Source organism: Halichoerus grypus, chromosome 14, assembly GCF_964656455.1.
Source record: "Halichoerus grypus chromosome 14, mHalGry1.hap1.1, whole genome shotgun sequence".
NCBI classification, from domain to species: domain Eukaryota; kingdom Metazoa; phylum Chordata; class Mammalia; order Carnivora; family Phocidae; genus Halichoerus; species Halichoerus grypus.
In genome coordinates, this window is record NC_135725.1 from 55,185,130 (window position 1) to 55,212,761 (window position 27,632).

At 35.6% G+C, this 27,632-nt stretch overlaps 1 long non-coding RNA gene and 1 pseudogene across 3 annotated transcripts in view; both read right to left on the reverse strand.

The window, feature by feature from the left end:
• The window catches only part of LOC144380151 (uncharacterized), a 691,469-nt gene that overhangs the window by 98,332 nt on the left and 565,505 nt on the right, over positions 1–27,632 (reverse strand). The window lies entirely within an intron of this gene.
• The window catches only part of LOC118544030 (ras-related C3 botulinum toxin substrate 1 pseudogene), a 37,519-nt pseudogene continuing 13,182 nt past the window's right edge, over positions 3,296–27,632 (reverse strand).

Here is a 27,632-nt window from a genome sequence, read left to right on the forward strand (position 1 = left end):
AGGAAACAGGCTTCTTTGGAAACTTTTTAAGTTGTAGAGGACCTTGTTTCTAAACATTTTCTGTCAGGACACATGTAGCACCCAGAAACCCAAGAAGTTTCCCCACCTCTGTGTGGGAGGTGGGAGTAGGACATGTTAGGGAGAGAAGGTAGAGATTCTGTCTCATTGCTTTGAATCTTGTCTGAACCTTGTATAAGGTAGTAGATTCCTCTACTTGGTAGCCAATTGCTATGTGACCTTTCAGAAGTCAACTTCTATTTATTTTGCTTAAAAATAGAGAAATTTATCTTTTATAATCACATGCCATTATTTTTTCATTCTTTTCTGTTTCATACTTGTACTTAGGAATAGTGGTAGAGAAACAGAATCTACAACTATCTGGCTATTACATAAAGGAATTAAAAAATGATTCCTATAGCTGAAGAGACTATCTGCTGTGGTGGTAGAGCACAGGAGCTTTTCAACAGCATGAATTGGAATCAAATCCAATATCTAACAAGTCTGTTAAGTGCCTGACATGTAACATTCCAAACATCACCATCATCACCACCACCACCACCACCACCATCATATCATCCACAATTATCTAACTACAGTGGAGACATGATGACACTGTTAGGTAGTTAGTTAGGCATGAAGGAGGAGAGATAAAGCAGATGATGGCCACACCCTCAGAATCCCCCCTCCTCCCCCCAGGGCTAACAGCCACACCTTCAGAGCCACCTCTAAGGGCTAACACAACAGGAAAGGCCTAGCCACAGAGCTGGCTCAAAAGCCACAAGGGGACTTCTAAGAGCCAAGCATGCATACAAAAATGCAACTTGCCCTTAAGTACCTTTAAGGTCACAAGGAAAGTTCATTAGACACTCATAAATATATAATACACAAATAAATACAATTATAACAGAATGCATCATGGGTAGGCACATGCGCAGAAGCCAAAATGTTGTATAACCACCAGCTGTCAATCAAAGATGTCAATCAAAGCAAATTTCCATATGCAGAAAGCAGGCTTAAAAGGAAGAAGCTAGAGCTTCCTACACCATTGCCACTCTTGGACCAGCAGTACACTTTCACCTTTGAAAATGTACTATACTCATCTACTCAATAAACTCCATCTCCCCATTCTGGTCTTGGGTCTCCAATGCTTTGGTGCATTTGCAACAAGAACTGAGCGACCCAGTAACATAACAACTATCTGTCCTTTAAGGTGAAATCCATCACATGTATTTTAGCGTTTCTGGAAAATCTTTTGACAATTTTTGAGTAATCTGTTGTTAGACTACTGAGATCTAACAGCCTGATATCCATCTTCTTCTGGTTAACCTTGCAAAACCATAGACATACAAGGCAGAAGGTGCTATGGGGACAGAAACTGTCTCAACCAGCCATTCTGGGATCTGTCTTTTAACATTACTGAGTCTAGAAACTTTTGTCTATCCAATCATGGTGAGGTAGAAAATACTAGTAAAGCAATCAGGGTTTATTGGCCCACTGACCCCTGGTCATCTTTTCTGCTCCCCAATTTTGTGTGAATTCAGAGCTCTTATTACTAATGGTTTATCTAGGGGCAGAGAAACTAGAGACCTTTTGCTGTGATATTGCTCCCTATCTCAACAACTATCATCAGCACCAGAAAATTATTAATTTGGCTGGGCTTTAAATCAATTCCCTAAAAATAAGTTCCCTGAAAACCAATGTTTAGAAAGTCAGTTTGCCAAATATCAATTTGCTGAACCAGAAACTTGTTCAAAACAGACAACTCCTTCAACGGTATTCACTCTAGCCATTCTACCTTTGAGTACAGGGACAGACAGTGGATGGGGTGAGGGCATAGTACAGAAAAGGGCAGCACAAAGGAAGATGGTGAATGAATTCCTAACAGAGCCCTAAAAGGCCTTTTGAAGAATGGGAAGCCTAGCCTAACATGGTGGTAACCTCACAGCATCACTCAACTTGGTCGTCAACTCAGTCAACCCTAGGAAAAGGCATCATGAGGAAAGAAAAGTGTGAAAGGCAGTTGCTGAAACACAATGCCACAAGGATGATAAAAATTTTCTATTTTTTCTCTAGGTTACATGCCTCAGGAAGCATGAGAGTAGGCAGATCTACTCATATCTGTATCCTTTACATGTGGGCCCATGTTTAATCTTTATCAGGCACTCAATCAAAATTAGAAAAATGAAGAATGAATTAATAAATAAATATACAAATACTGAATAAATTATTAAAAGTTATAGTGGATCTATAATTTGGCAGGCGGCAAGAAAAATCCCCTTATGATATGACAATTTTTGGATTCTTGAGTGGGATAAGAAGAGCTTTGATTAGTCTTCAATTAATTTTTTTCCAAAATTAAGGCCTGCTGGACATCTACCTAGGTTGAATAAATATTTTCAGTTTGATTATTCTTATGCAGAAGGTTTTCTTGCTACGTGACTGTTAGCTGAATGATTCGGTCCAAGGCTCAGGATTCTTGTCTAGTTTTTAGACCCAGAAAAATTGAGAAGGACTATGTTTGATGTAGATGTATATATTTTGTGGGGGGCAGATTAAAGAATCTGTAGTTTTTCTGTGTAATATAAAGAATAATCTGAAACAAAGGGAAAGTTTTTCTTCATCTCTTCCTAGCAGACTGTGGCCACCTGGGGAAATTACTAACTTTTTTTAAGATCAAAGTTTTATTTATTTATTTATTTATTTATTTATTTATTTATTTATTGGAAATATACAAAAAGCAATCCTATGTTCTTGAAATAACTGATGTTGATGGGTTGGCATGTATCCTTCTACAGATTTTCTGTATTCAGAAAGCAAGTGCTGGCTCTAAGTAGGACAAATGGATAAATGGGTTTCCTCTTTCTGTCAGCCCTGGCAATAGATCAGAAGCTCAGGATTTATCAGAAACTAGATGAAAATAAACAAGACATCTATTACTCACTAAGAGGTATCTGCTCATATACTGTACACAGTTATATGTCATTATTGTTTCTCGATGAGTTCATAAATGCACTATTGTCTGTTTAAACTCATCAAAGTTTGGGCCCCTTTCTTGTAGTAGTACATAACATAGGATGTTACCTATTTCATGAATACAGCAAATAAAAAAGCAGTTTTTTAATGGGCACAAGTGCGCCCTACAGGGCTATACACCTGGACACAATGCACAGGTAGCAAACAAAATGCCCATCTCCTGTTATCCCTGAAAAAGAATTGACTGCATACCTTCCCAGCTGCTGCCTGAGGGTCCAGCTTCTAATCATCCTACATCTGTGATGAGTCGGTATACCTTTAACTATTGGAAGCCACTAAGAACAAAGACAGAAGCTTGTACAGTCACAAAGGTTTGAGAGACAACCAGGAGTTCAGGCCAATCTGATTGACAAGGTTCATCTCCTCCAGGAGACCAATCTGCCAAGACTGGAAGAAGGCGCTGATTTATCTAATGTGCAGAAACCAATACAGAGAGTCAAGAAAAATGAAGGAAAAGAGAAATATTTTCCAAACAGAACAAGAAACTTCTTACTTTCAAACTATTTTTAAAGCTTAGTTTTAATCAAAACAGTATGGTATTGGCATAAAAGCAGACCCACAGATCAATGGAACAGAATGGAAAATCAAGAACTAAATCCATGTGTACATGGTCAGTCAATTTACCATAAAGTAGCCAAGACTATCAAATGGAGAAAAAAATAGTTGTTCAATAAATGGTATTAGGATCACTGGATATCCACATGCAAAAGCATGAAACTGGACACCAAACACAACATACACCATACACAAAAATCAACCTAAAGTGTATTAAAGACTTGAGTGTGACACCTGAAACCATAAAAATCCTAGAAGAAAATAGAGGGGGTAAGCTCCTTAACATTGGTCTTGACAATGATTTTTAGGATTTGACACCAAAATCAAAGGCAAAAAAGCAAAATAAACAAATGTGACTACAGCTTCTGTACAGCAAAAGAAATCATAAACAAAATAAGACAACCTAGGTAATGGGAGAAAATATTTGCAAATCATAAATCTAATATGGAGTTAATATGCAAATTATGCAAGGAATTCATTTGCAAACAAACAATAAATTTTAAAACTGGGCAAAGGACCTAAATAAACATTTTTCCAAAGAAGAAACACAAACGATTAACAAGTTTTTGCAAAGGTGCTCAACATCACTATCATCAAGAAAATGGATTCAAAACATTAAGATACCACCTCACACCTGTTAAGATTTCTATTATCAAAAAGACAAAAGATCAGATGTTGACTACACTTGTGGTGAGCGTTGAGTAATATATAGAATTGTTGAACCACAATGTTGTACATCTGAAACTAATATAACATTGTATGTTAATTATACTTCAATAATAAACATTTTAAACAAAACAAAACAAAAAAACATAACAACACCTGGTGATGATGAAAGGAAAAGGGAAGGCTTGTACCCTGTCTGTAGTAATATGGTACAGTCACAATGGAAAACAATATGGTGGTTCCTGAAAAAATTAAAATTGAACTACCATATGATCCAGGAATCCCACTCTGGATCTATATTCAAAGAAGACAAAATCATTATTTTATTTTATTTTTTAAGATTTTATTTATTTATTTGACAAAAAGAGAGAGAGTGAGAGCAGGAACACAAGCAGGGGTTGTGGGAAAGGGAGAAGCAGGCTTCCCGCAGAGCAGGGAACCTGATGCGGGGCTGGATCCCAGGACCCTGGGATCATGACCTGAGCTGAAAGCAGACGCTTAATGACTGAGCCACCCAGGTGCCTCATTATTTTAAAGGTATATCTGTACTCCCATATTCATCGCAGCATTATTCACACTAGCTGAGGTATGGAAACAACACAAATCTTTATTTACAGATGAATGTAGAAAGAAAATGCTGTATATATACATAATAGAATATTACTCATTTAAAAAAAAAAAGAAGGAAATCCTGCCATTTGAAACAACATGGATGAATCTGGAGTGCCTTGTGCTAAGTGAAATAAGCCAGAGAGAGACAAATATTGTTCAGTATCACTTATATGTGGAATCTTTAAAAATAAAAACAAAAATAGAGCATTGAATGGTGACTTCCAAGGTCTGGGGAGTTGGTAGAAATAGGGAGAACTGGTGAAAGTGTACAAATTTCTAATTGCAAGATGAATAAGATCTGAGGATCTAAACTATAACAAGGTGGCTACAATTTATAATATTCTACTGTTTCACTGAAATTTACTAAGAATATAACAAGTATTCTCACCAAAATTTTTAAAAAGGTAAATACATGAGATGATGTATATATTAATTAATTCAACTGGCAATCCTTTCATGATGTATATCAAATTATTACTCTTGTACAGAATAAATATACTTTTATTTGTCAATTATACCTCAGTAAGACTAAAAAAAAGAAACTTGAGAGAGCAAAAAAAATCACAGAGGTGGGTTAAGAATGCCATCTTTGTTCAAATATTTTATAAAGTTAGCTCTTCACTATGAAATTAGGGAGTAAACAGGTATTTCATAAGGCTCTGATACAAAGATATTATGAACAATGTGATATATATTTTGTTATATGAGTATATTTTAAGTATGTTCTGATAAAAGTAAATACAAAAAACACTGATATATTTCATGTAGGAAAGTGAATAAATTATTTAGGTTTGTATAAAGGTGCAAATTACAGAAGACCTGACAAAAAGTTACATAGAGAATTTATTTTTTTCATTGAAATAAAAATTCTGAAGGCACAAGGGCACCTGGGTGGTGAAGGTAGTTAGATGTCCCACTCTTGGTTTCAGCTCAAGCCATGATCTCAGAATGAGATCAGCCCCGCATTGGGGTCGGGCTCCACACTCAGCGGAGAGTCTGCTGGAGATACTCTCTCAGTCTCACTCTGCTCCTCCCTGCCGCTCTCTCTCTAATAAATAAATAAATCTTAAAATAAAATTCTGAAGGCACAAATCTTAAGCATGATGTAGCTCTTAAAGGAAGTCATAAAAATAAAACTACTTCTACCTTTCTGCCCCATCACTATCATCAGCATGTGGTGTTTGTAGCCTCTCTCTCCCTCTCTCTCCATATACAGATATCTCTATCTATATATTCCATTTTAGCAAAAGAGACCCAATAGCTTTTGATAACATGAACCAGCAGTATAAAAGTTCCCATTATAAACATAGCAATGGAAATCAGGTTGTTGGGTATGGGATGAAACAGATATTTGGTGAATGAACATATTTACAATAATAATTTTAAGATATAAAATATACTTTGGTTGTATTTCTTAGTTCCACTTCATGAAAACCACTAGTTTTATTGTGCATCCATTTATTCACACAATAAATGATTAAGCTTTTTTTAATATCATAATCTATTGTTCCATAATTTAAAAACAAACAAATTGGGGTGCCTGGGTGGCTCAGTCGGTTAAGCGGCTGCCTTCGGCTCAGGTCATGATCCCAGGGTCCTGGGATCGAGCCCCACGTTGGGCTCCCAGCTCAGTGGAGAACCTGCTTCTTCCTCTCCCTCTCCCTGCTGTTCTGCCTACTTGTGCTCTCTCTCTCTGTCAAATAAATAAAATCTTTAAAAAAAATAAAATAAAAAATAAATAAAAAATAAAAACAAACAAATTTACTGAAACAGTGGTCATACTTAAAAGCATTATATTACTTAGATTGATTATTAATTTAAATCCTGTCTCTCTTTCCAAGCCAGAAGTCTTATGAACTTTTTTTTTTCCAGTAGTCAAATGCAAATTCTGTTACAGTGACACTTTTTGGAGAATTTATCCTTGGAATTTAGATTTTGTTCATAAGCCCTCTGCTGAGGCTTGCTAGAAGCCTAGAAATAAACAGAAGAAGGCCTATCTGTTAGAGGATGACAAGGAAAAGACCTTGGCTAGATAGCTAAGAGGTTTACGAGAATTCCACTAGAAATATTCCATAGCCAACAGACCAATGTAAGCTCATAACCTAGGCCACATGCAACAATTTTATGTTGGTGGTATAAATAAAATTAAGTTTGGGTTTTTTGTCCAATAGTTCAATCTAATGGAAATATCCAGAAGGCAGTTAGAAAAATCAATCTAGAGTTCTACTGACAGATATACTTTGAAGTACAAGCTATAAAGTCATTAATATAGCAGTCAAGTTATCAGTAGAGATATGTTCACACAGATAATCAGACAAAAGAAGAAAGAAATTAATGAACTCAGAGGACACCAGTACTGTTTTGATTAGAAAATCTGACCAATTAAATAGTTTTCTACCAAGTATATATTTTGTCCATTAGCACTTCCCAATAGGAACTTGTTGGAGTTAAAAATAGTGTCAGTAGTCAGGACCATTATATTATACAACTTTAGAAGAAGCTATTCACATTATGCCATATATATATATATATATATATATTTTTTTTTTTTTTTTTTAATTTGAGTACTGGGGTGCCTGTGTGGCTCAGTTGGCATCTGACTCTTGATTATGGCTCAGGTAATAATCTCAGGGTTGTAAGATGGAGCCCTACATTGGGCTCCGCACTGGGCTTAAGATTTTCTCTCTCTCCCTCTCTCTCTCTCCCCCTCTCTAAAAAAATAAATAAATAAAAATAAAAAATAAATTTGAGTACTCATGTCTAAAGTATGTGCTAATTAGATCAAACCACATTATGTGCTTTTTTTTTTCCATTAAAATCCTACCTAAAATCCTTCCTATTTGTATTTCCATGTTTATGTGAGGTCTTTGAGTTAAGAGAATGTTCCATTCTTTATATCCTAACAAACAAACCAGAGTCAGCTGTAACTCAAGAGGCACACTCTATGTTTAGCTAACCAATGAGACTGAATGTTCATATTAAGATTATTTTTGCTTCTGACTGGTTTCAGCTCCTTAAAAGCATAGAATCGGTAACAAAAATTTACTGGGTATAGCCTAGACTTCAGCCACATATTTTTACTTCATTTTAATTATTGGTATTCAGGAAAATAGGCACTATTTTGTCACAAAAACAATACTTCAGTGACCTAATTAATAAATTAATTTCATATTTCATATTTTCTGAGATTCTAATGTGCATCAGCAGGGAAGCTCCTCTCTCCAGTCACTCTAGTTCCTGGGCTCCTTTCATCGTTTTATGCTTGTAGCGAGAAAGAATGGTGGTGGAAAAGGCATTAATTGCTTTTAAGTGCCTCAAAACAGAAGTGATGCATATTACTTTTTCTCTCCATCCACTGACAAAACTAGTCACATGGCCCCATTTTAAATGGAAGGGAGGCTGCGACATATGGGCAGAGGAATATTTGCTGAGCACTGAGTATCTGCCACAGCGTACTACTAGCTAGATTAGACTCATATGGATCTCCATTTCCTGTAAAACATTCCTTTTATCTGACAATATTTGGTTAAAGAACAGGCATAGAAGGTTCCTCAAAAAGTTGAAAATAGAGCTACCATATGATCCAGCAATTGCACTCCTGGGTATTTACCCCAAAGATACAAAAGTAGGGACCCGAAAGGCTACGTGCACCCCGATGTTTATAGCAGCAATGTCCACAATAGCCAAACTGTGGAAAGAGCCAAGATGTCCATCAACAGATGAATGGATAAAGAAGATGTGGTATATATATACAATGGAATATTATGCAGCCATCAAAAGGAATGAGATCTTGCCATTTGCAACGACGTGGATGGAACTGGAGGGTATTATGCTGAGCGAAATAAGTCAAACAGAGAAAGACATGTATCATATGACCTCACTGATATGAGGAATTCTTAATCTCAGGAAACAAACTGAGGGTTGCTGGAGTGGGGGGTGGGGTGGGAGGGATGGGGTGACTGGGTGATGGACGCTGGGGAGGGTATGTGTTCTGGTAAGCGCTGTGAATTGTGCAAGACTGTTGAATCTCAGATCTGTACCTCTGAAACAAATAATGCAATATATGTTAAGAAAGAAAAAAAGAAGAAGAAGAATGTAGCAGGAGGGGAAGAATGAAGGGGGGGAAATCGGAGGGGGAGAAGAACCATGAGAGACGATGGACTCTGAAAAACAAACTGAGGGTTCTAGAGGGGAGGGGGTTGGGCGGATGGGTTAGCCTGGTGATGGGTATTGAGGAGGGCACGTTCTGCATGGAGCACTGGGTGTTATGCACAAACAATGAATCATGGAACACTATATCTAAAACTAATGATGTAATGTATGGGGATTAACATAACAATAAAAAATTTAAATAAGAGAAATAAAAAAAAAAAAAAAGAACAGGCATAGACTCTCAACCAGACTTAATTAATCCTCATTTTGAAATCCAGGTGTATACTAAAAAAATTATCCAACAAATGTTGACTCAATAACAATTTTCCATAATTTCATCGGTTATTCACCTCAGGTTTCATTTATGCATCTGCTGTGTCATTATCTGAGTTCATTATAACATTAGCTTTCAAATTTAATAGACCATTACATAAGAAAGAAAGGTACTAATTATAGAGGTTTATTGTTGCAACATAGTTCACCACAGGAATAGTATTATATGAATGCTTTTATCTTTGAAATGAGCTTGCTATAAAATAATTAAAAAAATAAGTAAATATGTCAATAAAATCATAAAAATTTATTTTCATGTTTAAATATAACTTTCTTGTGTCATGACTATGATAAATAATTAGAAGTATTATTAATTAGAAGATAAATAATTAAAAGTATATTAATCCAAATTGGGATGATAAGTATTCACATGCATCATTTTTGAGAATTTAAACTTTAGGAAGAACAAATATAATCAGATTGGTCAAAATTATTCTTCATATCAGTAATACAGATTTCAAACAGTATTCCTAGTTAACCCAGCACCAAGTCCAATTTTGAGATCCTTTGATTTTAGTAGAAAATGTCTTATGATTTGTGAGATCCAGAAAAAGAGCAGCAACTGCTTTGTATGACTTAGGCTAAATTTATAAATCATTAAATGGAAAATATGACATTTCAATTTTTGATATTATATTTTTGGAAGTTAATTAAAGTATATTGCAAGTGCCTTTTCAACTTTAACTTCAAGGGTACTGCTACACAGTCATCACTACATATGTGTGTCACATCCTTCTATAGATGGTAAATCAATAGGGTGTAAAGACTTTTAAAATATTTCAATTATGAAAAAGGAAAGATATTTATAAAATGGGATTTGTCAGAAATGTATTCTGTTCTTCCTTAATTCAAATATAAATATCTATAAAACACTAACAAGAAGGTCATTTTAATGCTGTTAAATATGAGGCACATTTTATTAAAAACATTACATGCCAAACAATTTATTAGCAATGTAACATACAGTATTATTTAATCATATAATAAGATATGCGGTAAACAGTATTATTCCCACTTTTTTTCATTTAGAATATGGTGCAATTTAGTTAAGATCATATAATTATAAAAGTTATAGGCAGACCCTTTACTCATTTCTGCCTAAAGCCCATGTTTTTTTTCATTAACACATGTATTGGATCATCCAAATGAGACATCTGAAAAGAGGATTTAACATAAATTGCTAGTAAAACCTGACTTTATGATAGATAAAAAGGAGAGGAGCCAAATCACAGTATTGCTTAAAGGAATCATGCACAAATGGAATTATATATAGATATTTCACTGACCCTATCCTCGAGAAGTTAACAAATGTGTCAGATAGAATGCTTAAAAGAGAAGTAGGTGATTGAAAGTGTACATGATCATAAAATATAAAAGGGGTGGAGGAGCAGCTTCAAGAGGATGATCTGGTCAATTATATTAAATTATGGGAAGGTTGGGAAAGAAAAAGATTTGGCCCGGGAAGTCAATGTTATCACACAATTAGGAGACCACCAATAACTTTATCAGAGTTTGATGACAAACAAATATAACCATTTTAAATACAGAATGATTTAGTATATAGAGTTTACACAAACTATGGAAGGACTGGAAGAGAAAAGGACAGTAAACTGCTCTCAGGAAATATCAAAGTATAAATATCTCAACTCTGCAGCCAGTGAATCCAGCTCTCTAGAGCATTTAAATGAATGATTCTCCTGAAAACCTCCAGAATCAAAGAAAAGTTCCTGCTGATGTTCTGAGCTGTCTGCTCCTGGTGAGTGTGATTCCAACTGCTGGACTACAAGTGGTTCTCTGTAGGAGTCCAAAGTCAAGGGGAGCTACTACTGATATTCGAAACTGTCTGTCTACAACTGCCATCACAAAATACTAGCTTTTATTCCTCTTCCACTTCCCGATATTTGATTAAATGCTTCTCATTGGTTGACTCTAAGGGCCAAGATTCTGGAAAACGTAGTTTCAGCCTTCTCCCCAAAATGCAAAGGAGAATGCTGAAGGAGGCAACAGTGCTGAGTTGACAAAGGCAATTCAGCACAATGGCTCAGGAGGTGCTGAAATTGGAAGCCAGATTGCAAAGAATAAATAAACCAATTTGAAACAGAAAAGTACATGCACTGATAGAAGATTACTCTTTAGGGAGATCTGGCAAACATGGAAACTGAATAATGAAGGGAAAATTTTCCTTGATGCTTCTCATTGATTGTAGTGTGGCAAAACTTGTGGACAGAATTATAAGACCTGGATGATCTGGATGATGAGAAAAAAGGGCAAAATACCTGTTCATTGGTAGATGAATGGATAAAAAGGGTGTGAGATATATATATAATATATATATATGTTATATATGTCCAAATCACATATGTGATTTGTGTATGTATGTGTGTATACACACACACACACACACCAGAATATTACTCAGTCATAAAAAATAATGAAATCTTGTTATTTATAACATGGATAGACCTAGAGAGTATTACACTAAGTGAAATAAGTCATACAGACAAAGACAAATACCATATTATTTCACTTATATGTGGAATCTAAGAAACAAAACAAATGAACAAACAAAGAGATTTAAAAACCAAGAACAAACCGGTGGCTGCCAGAGGGGAGAGGAGTAGGGAAACCAGTGAAATAGGAGAACAGGATTAAAAGATACAAACTTCCAGTTATAAAATAAGTTACAGAGATGAAAATTACAACATAGGGGATATAGTCAATAATATTGTAATAATGTTGTATGGTGACAGAGGTGACTACACTTATGGTGAGCGCTGAGTAATTATCAAATCACTATGTTATAGAATGGAAAGTAATATAACACTGTATGTTATACTTCAATAAAAATTTTTTAAAGGGTAAAATACAATGACAATTGAAAGATTAATGCTTGAGGAAAAAAGTAAATATATGAAAAGCAAAATCAGAAAGGGAAATTTCATTTGATGAGTCTAACAAGGAACTCATTTTTTTCTCATAAAATTAATAGAAAACTGATTTATTTGGGACAATCTTTTGGCACTGCTAATTTAGAAGGATGTTTACATTGGGTGATACATTTTCCCTAGCCTCTTTTGTACCTCTAAAATTTCATAACGAATATAAATGTAGCAAGCAACAAGAGTACTAACAGTTGATAACTTTCTAATGTCTCGTAAGTGTCAAGGAATATACAGTACACATATACATCTAATGTCTCCTAAATATAAACAACAATATAATCTTAAATCATGGAAATGAAAATATTAAAATGAAGTTTTCTATTGATTGGGCACATGCCACTTTGGTGCACTACCCTTTTAGATTTTCAAATTACTAAGTAACAATCACCTCAGACACCTCTCTCCACTAGGAAGAAATTTAAGATGAAAAAAAATGGAATTGTGATATAAAAAGAAGGTGTAGCAAATACTATTTAGAATCTGAAATGCTGCTGCATTTTAATGTGTATTTGGACAAGACACTATAGGTTACAGAGAAAGGAAGAGGAATTTATGAGTTTCTGAAGAAAGTTGCATGATTTGAAATCTCTCAAGATCTCCAATGATGTGGAGTGTTTTAATTCATTAAAAAGACACTGTTCATCTTGAACATCATGATTACCTAGGATTATGCATCCCTTAGGCTGAAGTAAAGTCGTAACTATAGACACATGAAACAGGCTTTTTATTATGCAACACTAAATAAAAAGTGAAAGTGGCTAGAAGTTATCAAAAGGACAATTTCAGTTCAATGTAAATATACTCTTCTGAAAACTAGAAACTTTTGTATTTGAGAAAAATATCAATACATAGGATTGATAACCACCAAAAATAGTATTTCTTAAAATACGTTTGGTGAAGATTTAGTTTAGCTCATGCTCCACTGAATATAGTCCCATGACAGAGTAATATATATATTCATATATTAAATATGTCACATACATATGTACACCTACACATGATTATATCATATACTGCATATGTATAATTATGTTATCGACAATAGTGTATATACATATATGAACACACACACACACACGGTACAGCATAGCCACTAGCAATCAAAACAGACATTGCCATAACCACCTTAAGGTGATCGTAGAACCTCTTAATTATCAGTCCCAATTTTATGAAAACATGAATTTGTGAAATCTTGCTCTATATACACCTCTCTTAGTGATTTATAAATAACATTAGATTATTAAGGCTCTGGGAAGATCTATATTTATGGAACATGTTTAATTATAATACTTCCGTGTTTCCTAAAAGTATTCAGCTTGACAACTCATTTATCCTGATTTTTTTAAATCTATGCTCTATAAAACATTTTGGGGGAATTAATAATCTATAATTATGTAGTGTTTCCATTGGATAGTAATGTTTTTCTCAGCTTCAGTGGATCTATGTTTTGTAGTCAGTCAGCAGAATCAGGATAGACATCACCTGAAATTTGGTTCAGATGTAAAGGCTGATGACATTTTACATACCCAGATAATCTGAGAGGAAGTTTTTTAATCACATGAGGTATTTGTGGATAGACCTAGACACAAACTAGCAGGTCTGAGCTGGCTTGGGCAAAGCAGAGGTTGTAGGCTGGGCATTTATAGTGATGAGGAGATGGGACTGTGGTAAAATTCGTTACTGTGGTTTAAATTCCCTCTCTGTACCAAAGGAGGAGGTGCTTGTGCTTTATTATCAGCTTGTCCAGATACAAGGCCAAAGGAGAAAAGAAGAGTGAGGCATAAAAGAAGTTAGTAGTCAAATATCAATAATGGACTCATTTATTTTATTACATTTACTACAATTCACTCCCTGTTGCTTGATGACTGACATGTGCCATGTCTCATTTAATTGAAGCTGCATTTAAGCATAAATCTTGGAACCATATGCCTGTGTAACCATCTATAATGAAAGTGAGAAGACCTTGGAAGAACATAAGCATCCAATTACCCTAAATAGTTGAGGAGAGCCAGGAAAAGACACCCATGAAGTTCAAGGCACTTGTTTAAATACCCTAGTGATATTGTTGACTTTAACCTGTTGTCTCATTTGTTAGAACATTTGAGCAACTTTGCCTGTATTGTTTGTCCATATGCAGCAATAAGTTCAGTGCACCCAAACTCCATGCCCCAGTCACTAGAAAATTTTATTTTAGTATTTTTATTTCCAAAGCTTAGCTGGCTGGTGGATAGTCTAATGCTAGACCTTTATCAGCAACCATAGTTGCCTGAGAGGGTAGCCCTTCATTTATAATTTTGAGGGTATAAGTGTTTGAATCATACATGTGGATATTATTTTGGACAGTTCTTGAAAGGCATCAATTTAATTTTTTTGTATAATATTGTGGATTCTGAAAGCAGAACAGTGTCCCACAGTGTGATCAGCAGAATGGAGTAACTAGCAACAATACAGTACCCTTGAAAACAAGATTGGTGTGGTTTGTTTAGGGACAGGAGCTCAAGAGGATATAGTTAGCCCTAAATGCAGATGGTACAACTAAAAATAAGAGGAGAAATCTGAGGAAAATTAATAAATTAGCTCAGAAGGACAATAAAACCATTAACCTTTGGAGGATAAAACCTTGAACCAAGAATGTATGTGTTGCTATATCAGCTTTAGCATTAAATTGAGTCTGATGTGGGCAGAGACAGGTGAGATCTTAATTTGAATCTTTGTTACCTGGAAGTCAGGAATTCCTAAAATTCTTTACCCAAAAAGGGGCAGCCTTGAATAAAAAGTGTTTGTTTTTGTTGTTGTTATTGTTTGGGGTTTTTTGGTGATGGCCTGACCAAATGACTAGCTAGCCTATTGACAATGGCCTAGGAGTCTGTGAAGATTTACTATTTGGGCCAATTGTTGGCCAAGGTATCCCCCAATGCTAATGTGACTGTCTGGAATTTGGCCTATTATGCTTAGGATTGGGTTCCATCCTTTACCAAGAATGTTCTAGTTTGGGGATGAAAAGCAGCAGTTCTCTAGTGAGCTCTACAACGTGTGACTGTGGTACTTCTTCTCTTAAAGTATTATGAACACATTTACTCTTCACTCAGTTGATTCCAAGGGGCTCCTCAGGTAGCCAAGGAGTCTAGGAGAGAGGTGATCTCCAATCCATGCTCATGTCCTTAAACTCCAATATCAAAACTTTCAATTTAAGTCAGCAAAATTTTGAAAGAGGCTCAACAGGACTCAAATGCAGCACAATGCAGCACAACTCAAAATGAAAGCTTATCAGCAAGCAGCAGAGCCATTCCACACGTGTGCAGAGCAAACCAAGAGCCGCAGAAAAAAGATGTCAAGGAATGGTGGCCATAGCTTAGAGCATGCCAATACAATCCTCCTCAGTATGCCAAGCCTTCTACACCCCATGGAAGTAGAATGGACTGACACCTGAAATTTTGTTTACTATCAAAACTGATGACATTCCACACACCAACGAAATTTGACAGAAAGTTTACTATTCACAAGTGGGATGGCTGGTGAGAGCTGGTTAGGTATAAGGAGGTTTGGTCTCACTTGGGCAAACTATAGGAAATGAGTAGTTTGGGAAAAGGCTGGACTGGGGACAAGTTCCCGCGCATGGGAGGTTTAAATTTCGAATCAGTGCCAAAGGAGAAAATACACATGTGAGTACTTTCTCATCAGTCTGTCTAAATGTGGTACCAAAGGGAAAGGGAAGGAGAGACTTCAAAGTCAGTGGTTAAACATCAAAAAGGGAGTCAGATTCTTTATTATAATATTCCAAGTCTAAGAAAATGTAACTCTGAATATACTGCTGCTACAACTACTTATTATATTAGTGATAGTAATGATATTTATTGTGTGATGTCTAGTGTCTTCTATGTGCCAGGCAACATGCCACACATTTTAATACATATTATTATTTATTGTCACAACCTTAACAAAAAACTATTATCATTATTCCCATATTTGAGGAAGATGAGGATTGGAAAGGTTATTTGGAGACCACAAATTTTACTCAAGGCTTAAGACTCAACAATTATTCACAATCATATATTTTACTTTGTAAAATCCCCTTCTTTCTCAACTAAGATAGATGCAGATTTTAGAACATTATATTTCAATTGCTTAATATCTTCCTGGTTTGTATTTTATAGAAAATCTTATGAATTCTTGCTTTATTCATTTAAGATTTCTCATAATTTATAGCTGTGCTCATGTAGGAGTTTTTTTAATGTACATGTGGAAACAATTTGATTAGGAAATCTGTATTCGGTATAAATAAAATATATACACATATATACACCCATATCTAATATGTATATATGATATGTAGTATTTAATATATTTTATTTCATTTTTTCAGATATCTTAAATAAAATATGAATATCAAGGTATATTCAACACTAATGTGCTTACCATTCATATTACAACTTCTTTACCATTACTGACTAGCAGTCCCTTTAGGAGGTATAAGTTAGTAAAGTTTTCCTACACAAAACAAGAATGATCACGATTCACATTTTCTAAGGACATTTTATTTCCTATTTATGGTTAGAAGCTGTATCTTATTTGCAAAAACTAATTAACTTATTTCTCAGGATAAAATCCAGGCTTTTTATTTGCATAATATCCTGCTGGGAATGGTTAGAACCTGGCATTATTTCTCACCACCTTTTTCTTCCTTTTTCTTTTTTTTTTTTTTTTTTGCATCAGTGAATGTGAGTATGTTAATAAGGACAATACGGAATTTATTTGCAACTGACTTTTGCATTTACTTTTTCTTGGTGTCAAGGATTCAGAAGCTAATGAATACTAATTTAAAATAAATATGCTTTTAGAAAGCTATGAACTGCTTTTTATTATGTAACATGTTGAGGTCTTTACCATTGATCAGGGAGACTTGGCCCATTATTCTATCTACAGGTAGATCAGAGTAATGACCCAGGAAGTCACAGAAAAATAAAAATTTGCATAGCTTGCTTTATATTAGTCTTATCCCTACTGCTAAAAGTAGTAAACTTAAGGTGTACTGATTTTAGGCCAATAGAATGAATTCAGATTCTTAAACTGGTTTTATATAGTGCATTGTCTTAATATTGAAAAACATAAATGGGCCATGTTGTATACATTAACACAACAATGTTTTTAGAACTGATAAGAATTATTCTTATCTCTCCTGCATTTCGAATTACAGGATAATACTTAAGCCAGCAAGCTGCATAGTCCTGGGCATTAAGATAACTTTAGGTTGATTATGTGGTTTAGTAATTGATTAATGATAAACATTTTTATTAAAACTACATCTTGCTAAGCACATATTAAATATTATTTTGAATTTCAGGATATATTTAAAGACTAATTCATAATAGCTGACCTTAAAGACAAGCAATATGAGATTATCAGAAACCTGCAGGTATAAAGGAAAGGAGATAAAAATCACTCTGTGGGCTAATAATAAATTCAAATATGAATCCATGGTCACTAGCCTATGGAAGCAAAACTTTTTTTTTTTCTCCTTTTCCCTTCCTTTTATACAATCATATGTATTGTTTACACACGACTATATGTATTGAAAAAAATCAGTTTGAAACTGATTAAAACTACTAACACTAACTCAGATTCAACATTATTTGGAATGAATATAATTTCTGATATATTATTTTTGCTACTAAATATATTTGTTTATTAATGAATAAGAAGTCTATTATTCAGAACATACAATCTTGCTTGTGCATAATATTCAAGCAAGTTACTTTTACAAATACTACTAATGCTATATAACTTGTTACTAAAACAGGGTTTGGGTTAAACACAAATTTTACAGTTTGATATGGGTCATAAAATCTGGAGGAAAATGTGGTACATTCATATATTTTTAAACACTGGAAAATAGTTTAAATCAATAAATAATACCAATCAGTAAAACTATTGCAATTCTAAGCAAAAAAGAATATCTCTTGGTGCTACTGTTTATCTTGCACAATTTTCTTTTTTCTTTTTCTTTTTTAAGATTTAATTTATTTATTTGACAGAGAGAGAGAGAGAGCAGAGCAAGGGAGCAGCAGAGGGAGAGGGAGAAGCAGGCTCCCTGCTGGGCAGGGAGCCCGATGTGTGGCTCCATCCCAGGATCCTGGGATCATGACCTGAGCTGAAGGTAGACACTCAACCAACTGAGACACCCAGGCACCCCTATCTTGCACAATTTTCTATTAATTGCATTTTTTTCTTTAACATTTATTCTTCCCCAGAAAACAGGCAAACAAATGTTGGCACATCTGGGTTGAATTCTAATTTTTTGTTTCTCTAGAATGGGTTCTCTGGTACATTGAGGGCAGAGCCCTTTCCATTCCTTTGAGACTAAAGAAGTCACTTTGCTATGGTATTTTTAATTCACTCGGTCAAGGCTTATGGGTTTTAAGATTACTCAATAATTGTTACTTTTGAAACATGAGGTCACTCATTATTTACATTTGGCCAGATGCTAGAATATTTTAATTGTTTTGATTCTTGATAAAGTTCATTATTCAAATAATATTTTTAGATTATTGAGGCTTTTTAAATAAATATTGCCATACATAGGAGATCTTTTTCACAAACTATGCTGTGGAATGGGTAATCATTTATGTATAAATTTTAACATTCAGAGCATAAATGATTTGTGTATGACTAAAATATAAAACACTATAAACAGCACAGAAATACATCAATTCCCCATTCATGATTATTAGGGAAGAGAGAATTGCATAGATTTTCATGAAGCAAATATTTAAGAATGTGGTCTAATATTTTTAAAGTCTGTTTTTGTTTTTTTATTCCTATATATATTTTTATTATGATCAATTAGCCAACATTAGTGGTTGTATGGTTTTACACTTCCACCAGCAGTGTTTAAGAGTCTACTTCCTTTATATCAACAGTTGGTAAGGACAGATTTTCTTTTTTAATTTAGCTAATATATATACTATTTTAGCCTGTAGTACACTCATTTAGGTGTGCAGTAGTAACTCACTGTGCTCCTCCTATAGTTTTTGGCTAAGGCACATGATCTAGATTTCTTTCCAGCAGGCAATTAAATCTGAATTTAAAAAGTGAATAATACTCTATTTTCAAAATAAGGGAAGAATTACCTTAGTAACCTAGTAATTAACAAATATCCATCCCCCTAAGCTGTGAATTCTGTTTTAAATTTATTTATACTGTGGAAAGAGCCGAGATGCCCTTCAACAGATGAATGGATAGAGAAGATGTGGTCCATATATACAATTGAATATTACTCAGCCATCAGAAAAGATGAATACCCAACTTTTACATCAACATGGATGGGACTGGAGATTATGCTAAGTGAAATAAGTCAAGCAGAGAAAGTCAATTATCATATGGTTTCACTTATTTGTGGAACATAAGGAATAGCATGGAGGACATTAGGAGAAGGAAGGGAAAAATGAAAGGGGGGGGGAATCGGAGGGAGAGACAAACCATGAGAGACTACGGACTCCGAGAAACAAACTGAGGGTTATAGACGGGAGGGAGGTGGGGGGATGGGTTAGCCCGGTGATGGGTATTAAGGAGGGCACGTACTGCGTGGAGCACTGGGTGTTATATGAAAACAATGAATCGTGGATCATTACATCAAAAACTAATGATGTATTTTATGGTGACTAACATAACAATAAAATTAGATTAAATTAAAAAAATAAATTTATTTATGCAGCATGCTTTCTGAATATTCTTCTTCCCTTCCTCCGATAAAGAAATTCCTTTCTTTTTTTCAAACACAAGTATATTCTCACATTCTTAGTGAAGCTACTCTTGATTTACCCCTGGTCACAATAATTGTTTTTCAGCATTAGATTTTTCTTTTTCTTTGGTATCTACGAAATGCATATACACTATTGTTTCCACACCTGAGACAGTGAATTATAATTATTATTGATAAACCTGTTTCCCCCAGTACATGATTTTTGTATTCTTTTAATACCACCACAGATCAAACCAGACAAATGAGAACAGATTGTAAAATGTGAGGCAGTAATTTCTTAGAAAATCCTATAATTTTGAGACCTGAAAGGATAGTTTTTTATAAGACTGAACAAATTTAAGCTTAATAATTTTATCATTTTTTCCTGGCTATAAATTGCAAAAACATAGAAATACACAAAGTTTTTTAAAAAGTCAATGAAATCATCTGAATGCCACAAACTAGAAATGAACACAATTAACATTAACATATTTTTCAGATGCTAGACATATATTTTATTTTAACTGTTAACCATTTCTCTTTTTAGCTTTTTTGGTAATTATCATCAAAATTTTACATTTTTTATTTGTGACTCTTGACCTGAAGTTATAAAACTTAGATGCATTCTATTAACTTTGTATTAAAAGTGAGCTGTTCAGTGAGTTTATATCACCAGATAAACCTGCTTTTCCATGGGGCGCCTGTGTGGCTCAGTCTGTTGAGCATCTCACTCTTGATTTCAGCTGAGGTCATGATCTCAGGGTCCTGGGATCAAGCCCTGACTTGTCTCCCTGATAGTGGGAGTTCCTAGGCAAATTTGCTCAGTGCAGATCCTGACAAGAGTGGAAAGAGATATGAAAAAGAAAGAAAACACGAGGTATTTCCTGAACATTTTAAAATTATGTAGGTTTTTTGCAAGACTGAGACTATATCCAAAGCACAATGATAATTAACTTAAGATGTCCAGTTAGTATAATAAGATGAGGGCTAATTACAGCTATACGCAAAGGTGGCAATATTCTATATAATGGCCATTAGCACGTTTTATTATTTGAATCAGAAAGCAGAATATACAGAATCAATATCTTTAACATAGCAATAATCCCTTTCTATTCCCTACTCCTGCTCATCCTCACCCCATCCTTAGGCAACCACAAAACCACCTTCAGTCACTGTTCATGAGTTTAAATGTCCATATAAATGGAATCATACAGTATGTATGCTTTTTGACTGCTTTCAATCACTCAGCATAATTAAGATTTAGCCATGTTGCTACATGTATTAATATTTCTATTTTTAATTTTGAGTATTATGCCATTATATATACATACACCACTGTGTATTTTGACAGCATATTTATGTCAGTTGATATATGGATTGTTTCCAGTTTTGGCTATTACAAAGAAAACTGCTATGCACATTCATGTATAAGACACATTCATGTCCTTTCACATATGCTTACATGCCTTCATGTCCACTAGCAGTGGAATGGCTTCATATATGGTAGGTATGTGTTTAATTAAAAAAACAAATAAATAAAATGACAAAACACTTTTCAAACTGTCCATTTTACATTCACACAGCAATCAATCTCATTGACATTAGATATAGCCAATCTTTTTAATATTTGCCTTTGGAATAGGCATACTGTTTTATTGTGGTTTTAATTTGCATTTCTCTGATGACTAATGATATTAAGCATCTTTCTTTTTAAGCCTTTATTTTGATTCCAGTTAGTTAACCTATAGTGTTATATTAGTTTCTGGTGTACAATATAGTGATTCAACACTTCCATACATCACCAGGTGTTCATCACCACAAGTGTCCCCCTTGAATCCCCATCACCTATTTCACCCATCCACCTACCCACCTCCCTTCCGGTAATCATCTGATTGTTCTCCAGGATGCCTTGGTGGCTCAGTTGGTTAAGCGTCTCCCTTAGGCTCAGGTCATGATCTCAGGGTCCTGGGATCGAGTCCTGCATTGGGCTCCCTGCTCAGTGGAGAGCCTGATTCTCCCTCTGCCTGCAGCTCCCCCTGCTTCAGCTCTCTCTCTCTCATACAAATAAATAAAAAAATCTTAAAGAAAAATGATCAGATTGTTCCCTATAATTAAGAGTCTGTTTCTTGCTTTGTCTCTCTTTTTTCCCCCCTTTTCTCATTTGTTTCTTAAATTCTACATATGAGTGAAATTATATGGTATTCATCTTTCTCTGAATGATTTATTTCAATTGGCATTATACTCTCTAGCTCCATCCATGTTGTTGCAAATGGCAAGATTTCATTCTTTTTTATGGGTGAATAATATTCCACTCCATCCATCCACACACACACACACACACATCTTCTTTATCTATTCATCTTCTTTATCTATTCATAAATCAATGGACACTTGGGCTGCCTCCATATCTTGGCTATTACAAATAATGCTGCTATAAGCATAGGGATGCATGTATCCCTTTGAATTAGTGTTCTTGTATTCTCTGGGTGATATTAAGCATCTTGACATGTATTTATTTGCCATCTGAATATTTTTACCCATTTTTATTGGATTATGTACTTATTATATTTTGAGAGTTCCTTATATATCCTTAAAACAAGGATTTTACCATATATATGATTTGCAAATGTTTCTCCAGTCTCTGGTTTGACTTTTAATTCTCTAAACATTACATTTCAAAAAGCAGAAGCTATTAGTTTTAATGAACTTCACTTTATCAATTTGTGTCTTATGGATTGGGCTTTTGATATCAAATCTAAGAAATCTTTTCTTAATCCCAAGGTTTATAAGGATTGTATCCTATGTTTTAATACAGAAATTGTATAGTTTTAGATTTTATATTTAGGTGTGTTTTCCACTTTGAGTGCTTTTGCATATATAATGTGATGACTGGATTGAAGTTCACTCTTTTCCAATACTCTCTTGTTCCAGCAGCATTTGATAAAAAGACTATTATTCATTTTGTAACATATATGTTGAACATTTGTCATTGGATGCATAAATGCTTAGGATTCCTTTGTCTGTTTGCTAAATTGACCCCTTAAATATTATGAGATGACTTTTTTCTTCTGGTCATAATCTTTGATCTGAAATTTACTTTGATATTAACATAGCTACCCAGCTCTCTTGTAACTACTGTAAATACAGTATAGTTTTTCATATTTTTACATGCAACCTAATTTTTTTAAGATTTATTTATTAGAGAGAGAGAAAGAGACAGAGCATGAACAGGGGGAGGAGGAGAGGGAGAGGAAGAGAGAGAATCCTCAAGCAGACTCCCTGCTGAGTGTGGAGCCCAGCTAGGGGTTGAGGTCATGACCTGAGCCGAAATGAAGAGCTGGCCGCTTAACCAACTGAGCCACCCAGGCGCCCCTAATTTTTTTTTTTTTTTTTTTTTTTTTACTTAAAGTTGCTTTCTTGTAGGAAGCATGTTGTCAATTCTTGTCTTTTTATCCAATCTGACAATTTCTGCCTTCTGATGGGGGGATTTAGATCATTTATCTTTAATATAGTTTTTAATATGATGAAGTTTCATTCTACCAGCTTTCTCTTTGTTTCTTACCTTTCCCATAAGTTCCCCTTTCCCTTTACGTCTGATTCTCTGATTATTTCTCTGATTATTTTTCTTTTTTATGATTCAGATTTTATCACCTTTGTTGGCTTATTGGTGAATAGCATTTTTTTTTCTTTTAGTGGTTGCTTTAGGGTTTATAGTGTACAACTTTAACTTAACATAGTTAGCCTTAAGTAATAAATAAATAAACAGGTTGACTCTGCACTACTATAAAAGAATGAAAACATCATCATCTGTACACAAGACTCTATCTCCCTCTCTACCACTCAGATATAAGACAGATATATCCATTTCATAATGCTTTAATTTAGAAAATGGACTATCTCATATCTAAGTATGTTTAGTGTGCTTGTATAAGTGCTGATTATATAAATTAAAAACAGTATAAATAGCATCCCCAATATTATGAGAATTTAAATACACCTTTCTACTGAACAGGGTAATGCGATTACATCAATAAAAATAGTATATAATTTCATATGACTGTATTTATGAAATCTGAAAGAGACCAGTGCAGGTATGAAGAGCAGATGGGTGTGCTTTTTTAAAACACCTGTGAAAGCGGAGGAAGGAAAGATGGCAGAGGAGTAGGAGACCTGGATTTCGTCTGGTCTCAGGAATTCAGCTGGATAGGGATCAAACCATTCTGAACACCTACAAACTCAACAGGAGATCGAAGAAAAGAATAGCAACAATTCTCTGAACAGAAAAGCGACCACTTTCTGGAAGGTAGGACGTGCGGAGAAGTGAATCCGAGGCGTTATTCGGGAGGATAGACGGCGGGGGAGGGGCCTCCGTCGGCCGCTTCTGGCAAGTGATAGAGCCGCGGAGCACAAAATCGGAACTTTTAGAAGTCGGCTCCGCTGAGGGACGTCACTCTGGTGGCTAAGTGGGGGGTGGAACCCTCGCGGGACAGTGTGGTCTCAGGACCCTCGGGGTCACAGAAAGACCGGGGGTGCCTGAGTGCGGCAGAGCTCCCAGGTATCGGAGCAGGGAAGCCGGCTGCAGAGACGGAGCCCAGGCGCGGGCTCTCAGCTCTGGGTTGTCATAGACCGTGATCCGCGGCACAGTCGGGCCACTGCTCCTCCATCAGGGACCCAACAAGCGGCAGATCCGGGGAGACTCACCTTCTTCCCCCGGGAGGAGAGGTGCGGGAGCGCACCGCGGGGATCTGCTGGGTTTGGAGACCACCGGGAGTCGGGTGCCAGAGACGGAAATGCGCAGTCACAGGCCGGGTGAGCACGGAGTGCGGCCAGAGACCAGGGAGACGGGAGTGACTGACTGCTTTTCTCTGGGGGCGCACTGAGGAGCGGGACCCCGAGTTCTCGGCTCCTCCGGGGCAGAGACTGGGAGGCCGCCATTTTCACTCTCCACCTCCAAAGCTGTATGGAAAGCTTGCAGGGAACAAAAGCTCCCGAGAGCAAACCCGAGCAGATTACTTAGCCCGGACCGGGCAAGGGCGGGGCAGTTCCGCCTCCGGCAGAGACATTTGGAAACCACGGCAACAGGCCCCTCCCCCAGAAGATCAGCGAGAACAGCCAGCCAAGACCAGGTTTACCGATCAGTGAGAATGGCAGAACTCCAGCGCTAGGGGAATACTGTGCATAGAATTCATGGCTTTTTTACCACGATTCTGTAGTCTTTCAAAGTTAATTATTTTTTTCTAATTGTCTTTTTTTCTTTTTTTTTGAATTTTTCTTTTTCCCTTTTTCAACCAACATCTTATCAACCCCTTTTTTAAAAAAAAAACATTTTTATTTTTCATTTTTAAAGTCATATTCTATCCCTTCATAGTAGTTACCCGTATTTTTGGCATATATATATAAGTTGTTCTCTCTTTAAAATCTTGAGATAGTTTCTTCTAACAGATCAAAATATACTCTAAATCTCTAGTGTATGCTTTTTTTCTACTCCCCTGCCTGATCACATTCTCTCCCTTTTTTCTTTCTTTTTTTTTTTTTAATCCTCTTCTTCCTTTTTTCAAACAACTTATCAAATCCTTTTTTAAAATTTTTTATAATTTCCATCTTTACAGTCATATTCCATCCCTTCATCATATCAACCCTTATTTTTGTACATATGTAAGTTTTTCTTTCTTTAAAATTTTGGGAGGGACTTTCTTTTAACAGACCAAAATACACCCAAAATCTAGTGTGTGGCACTGATCTATAAACCAGCCTGATCATATTTGATCACATTCTGTTTTTGTTTTGTTTTGTTCTGCTTTTGTTTGTTTTTATCTTTATCTTTTTCTTTTTTCTTTTTTTCTTTCTTTTTCTTTTTTCTCTCTTTCCCTTTCTTTTCCCACTGCTTCAGGTCTTTTCTGATTTGTTTAGAGTATATTTTCTGGGGACGTTGCTACCCTGCTTGCATTTTGTTCTCTCATTAATCTATTCTCCTCTGCACAAAATGACAAGACGGAAAAAATCACCTCAACAAAAAGAACAAGAGGTAGTACCGACTGCCAGGGACCTACTCAATACGGACATTAGTACGATGTCAGATCTAGAGTTCAGAATCATCACTTTAAAGATACTAGCTGGGCTTGAAAAAAGCATGGAAGTTATTAGAGAAACCCTTTCTGGAGAAGTAAAAGAACTAAAATCGAACCAAGTAGAAATCAAAAAGGCTATTAATGAGGTGCAATCAAATATGGGGGCGCTAACTGCTAGGATAAATGAGGCAGAAGAAAGAATCAGTGAGATAGAAGACCAAATGATGGAAAATAAAGAAGCTGAGAAAAAGAGAGATAAACAACTACTGGATCACGAGGGCAGAATTCGAGAGATAAACGATACCATAAGACGAAACAACATTAGAATAATTGGGATCCCAGAAGAAGAAGAAAGAGAGAGAGGGGCAGAAGGTATAATGGAGCAAATTATAGCAGAGAACTTCCCGATTTGGGGAAGGAAACAGGCATCAAAATCCAGGAAGCACAGAGAACCCCTCTCAAAATCAATAAAAATAGATCAACACCCCGACATCTAATAGTAAAACTTACAAGTCTCAGAGACAAAGAGAAAATCCTGAAAGCAGCTCGGGAGAAGAGATATGTAACCTACAATGGTAGAAACATTAGATTGGCAACAGACTTATCCAAAGAGACCTGGCAGGCCAGAAAGGACTGGCAGGACATATTCAGAGCACTAAATGAGAGAAATATGCAGCCAAGAATACTATATCCAGCTAGGCTGTCATTGAAAATTGAAGGAGAGATAAAAAGCTTCCAGGACAAACAAAAACTAAAGGAATTTGCAAACACGAAACCAGCCCTACAAGAAATCTTGAAAGGGGTCCTCTAAGCAAAGAGAGAGCCTAAAAGCAACATAGACGAGAAAGGAACACAAACAATATACAGTAACAGTCACTTTACAGGCAATACAATGGCACTGAATTCCTATCTTTCAATAGTTACCCTGAATGTAAATGGGCTAAATGCCCCAATCAAAAGACACAGGCTATCAGATTGGATTAAAAAACAAGACCCATCGATATGCTGTCTGCAAGAGACTCATTTTAGACCCAAAGACACCCCCAGATTGAAAGTGAGGGGGTGGAAAACCATTTACCATGCTAATGGACACCAAAAGAAAGCTGGCGTGGCAATCCTTATATCAGACAAATTAGATTTTAAACCAAAGACTGTAATAAGAGATGAGGAAGGACACTATATCCTACTTAAAGGATCTATCCAACAAGAAGATCTAACAATTGTAAATATCTATGCCCCTAACATGGGAGCAGCCAATTATATAAGGCAATTAATAACAAAAGCAAAGAAACACATTGACAACAATACAATAATAGTGGGGGACTTTAACACCCCCCTCACTGAAATGGACAGATCGTCTAAGCAAAAGCTCAACAAGGAAATAAAGACTTTAAATGACACACTGGACCAAATGGACTTCACAGACATATTCAGAACATTCCATCCCAAAGCAACGGAATACACATTCTTCTCTAGTGCCCATGGAACATTCTCCAGAATAGATCACATCCTAGGTCATAAATCAGGTCTCAA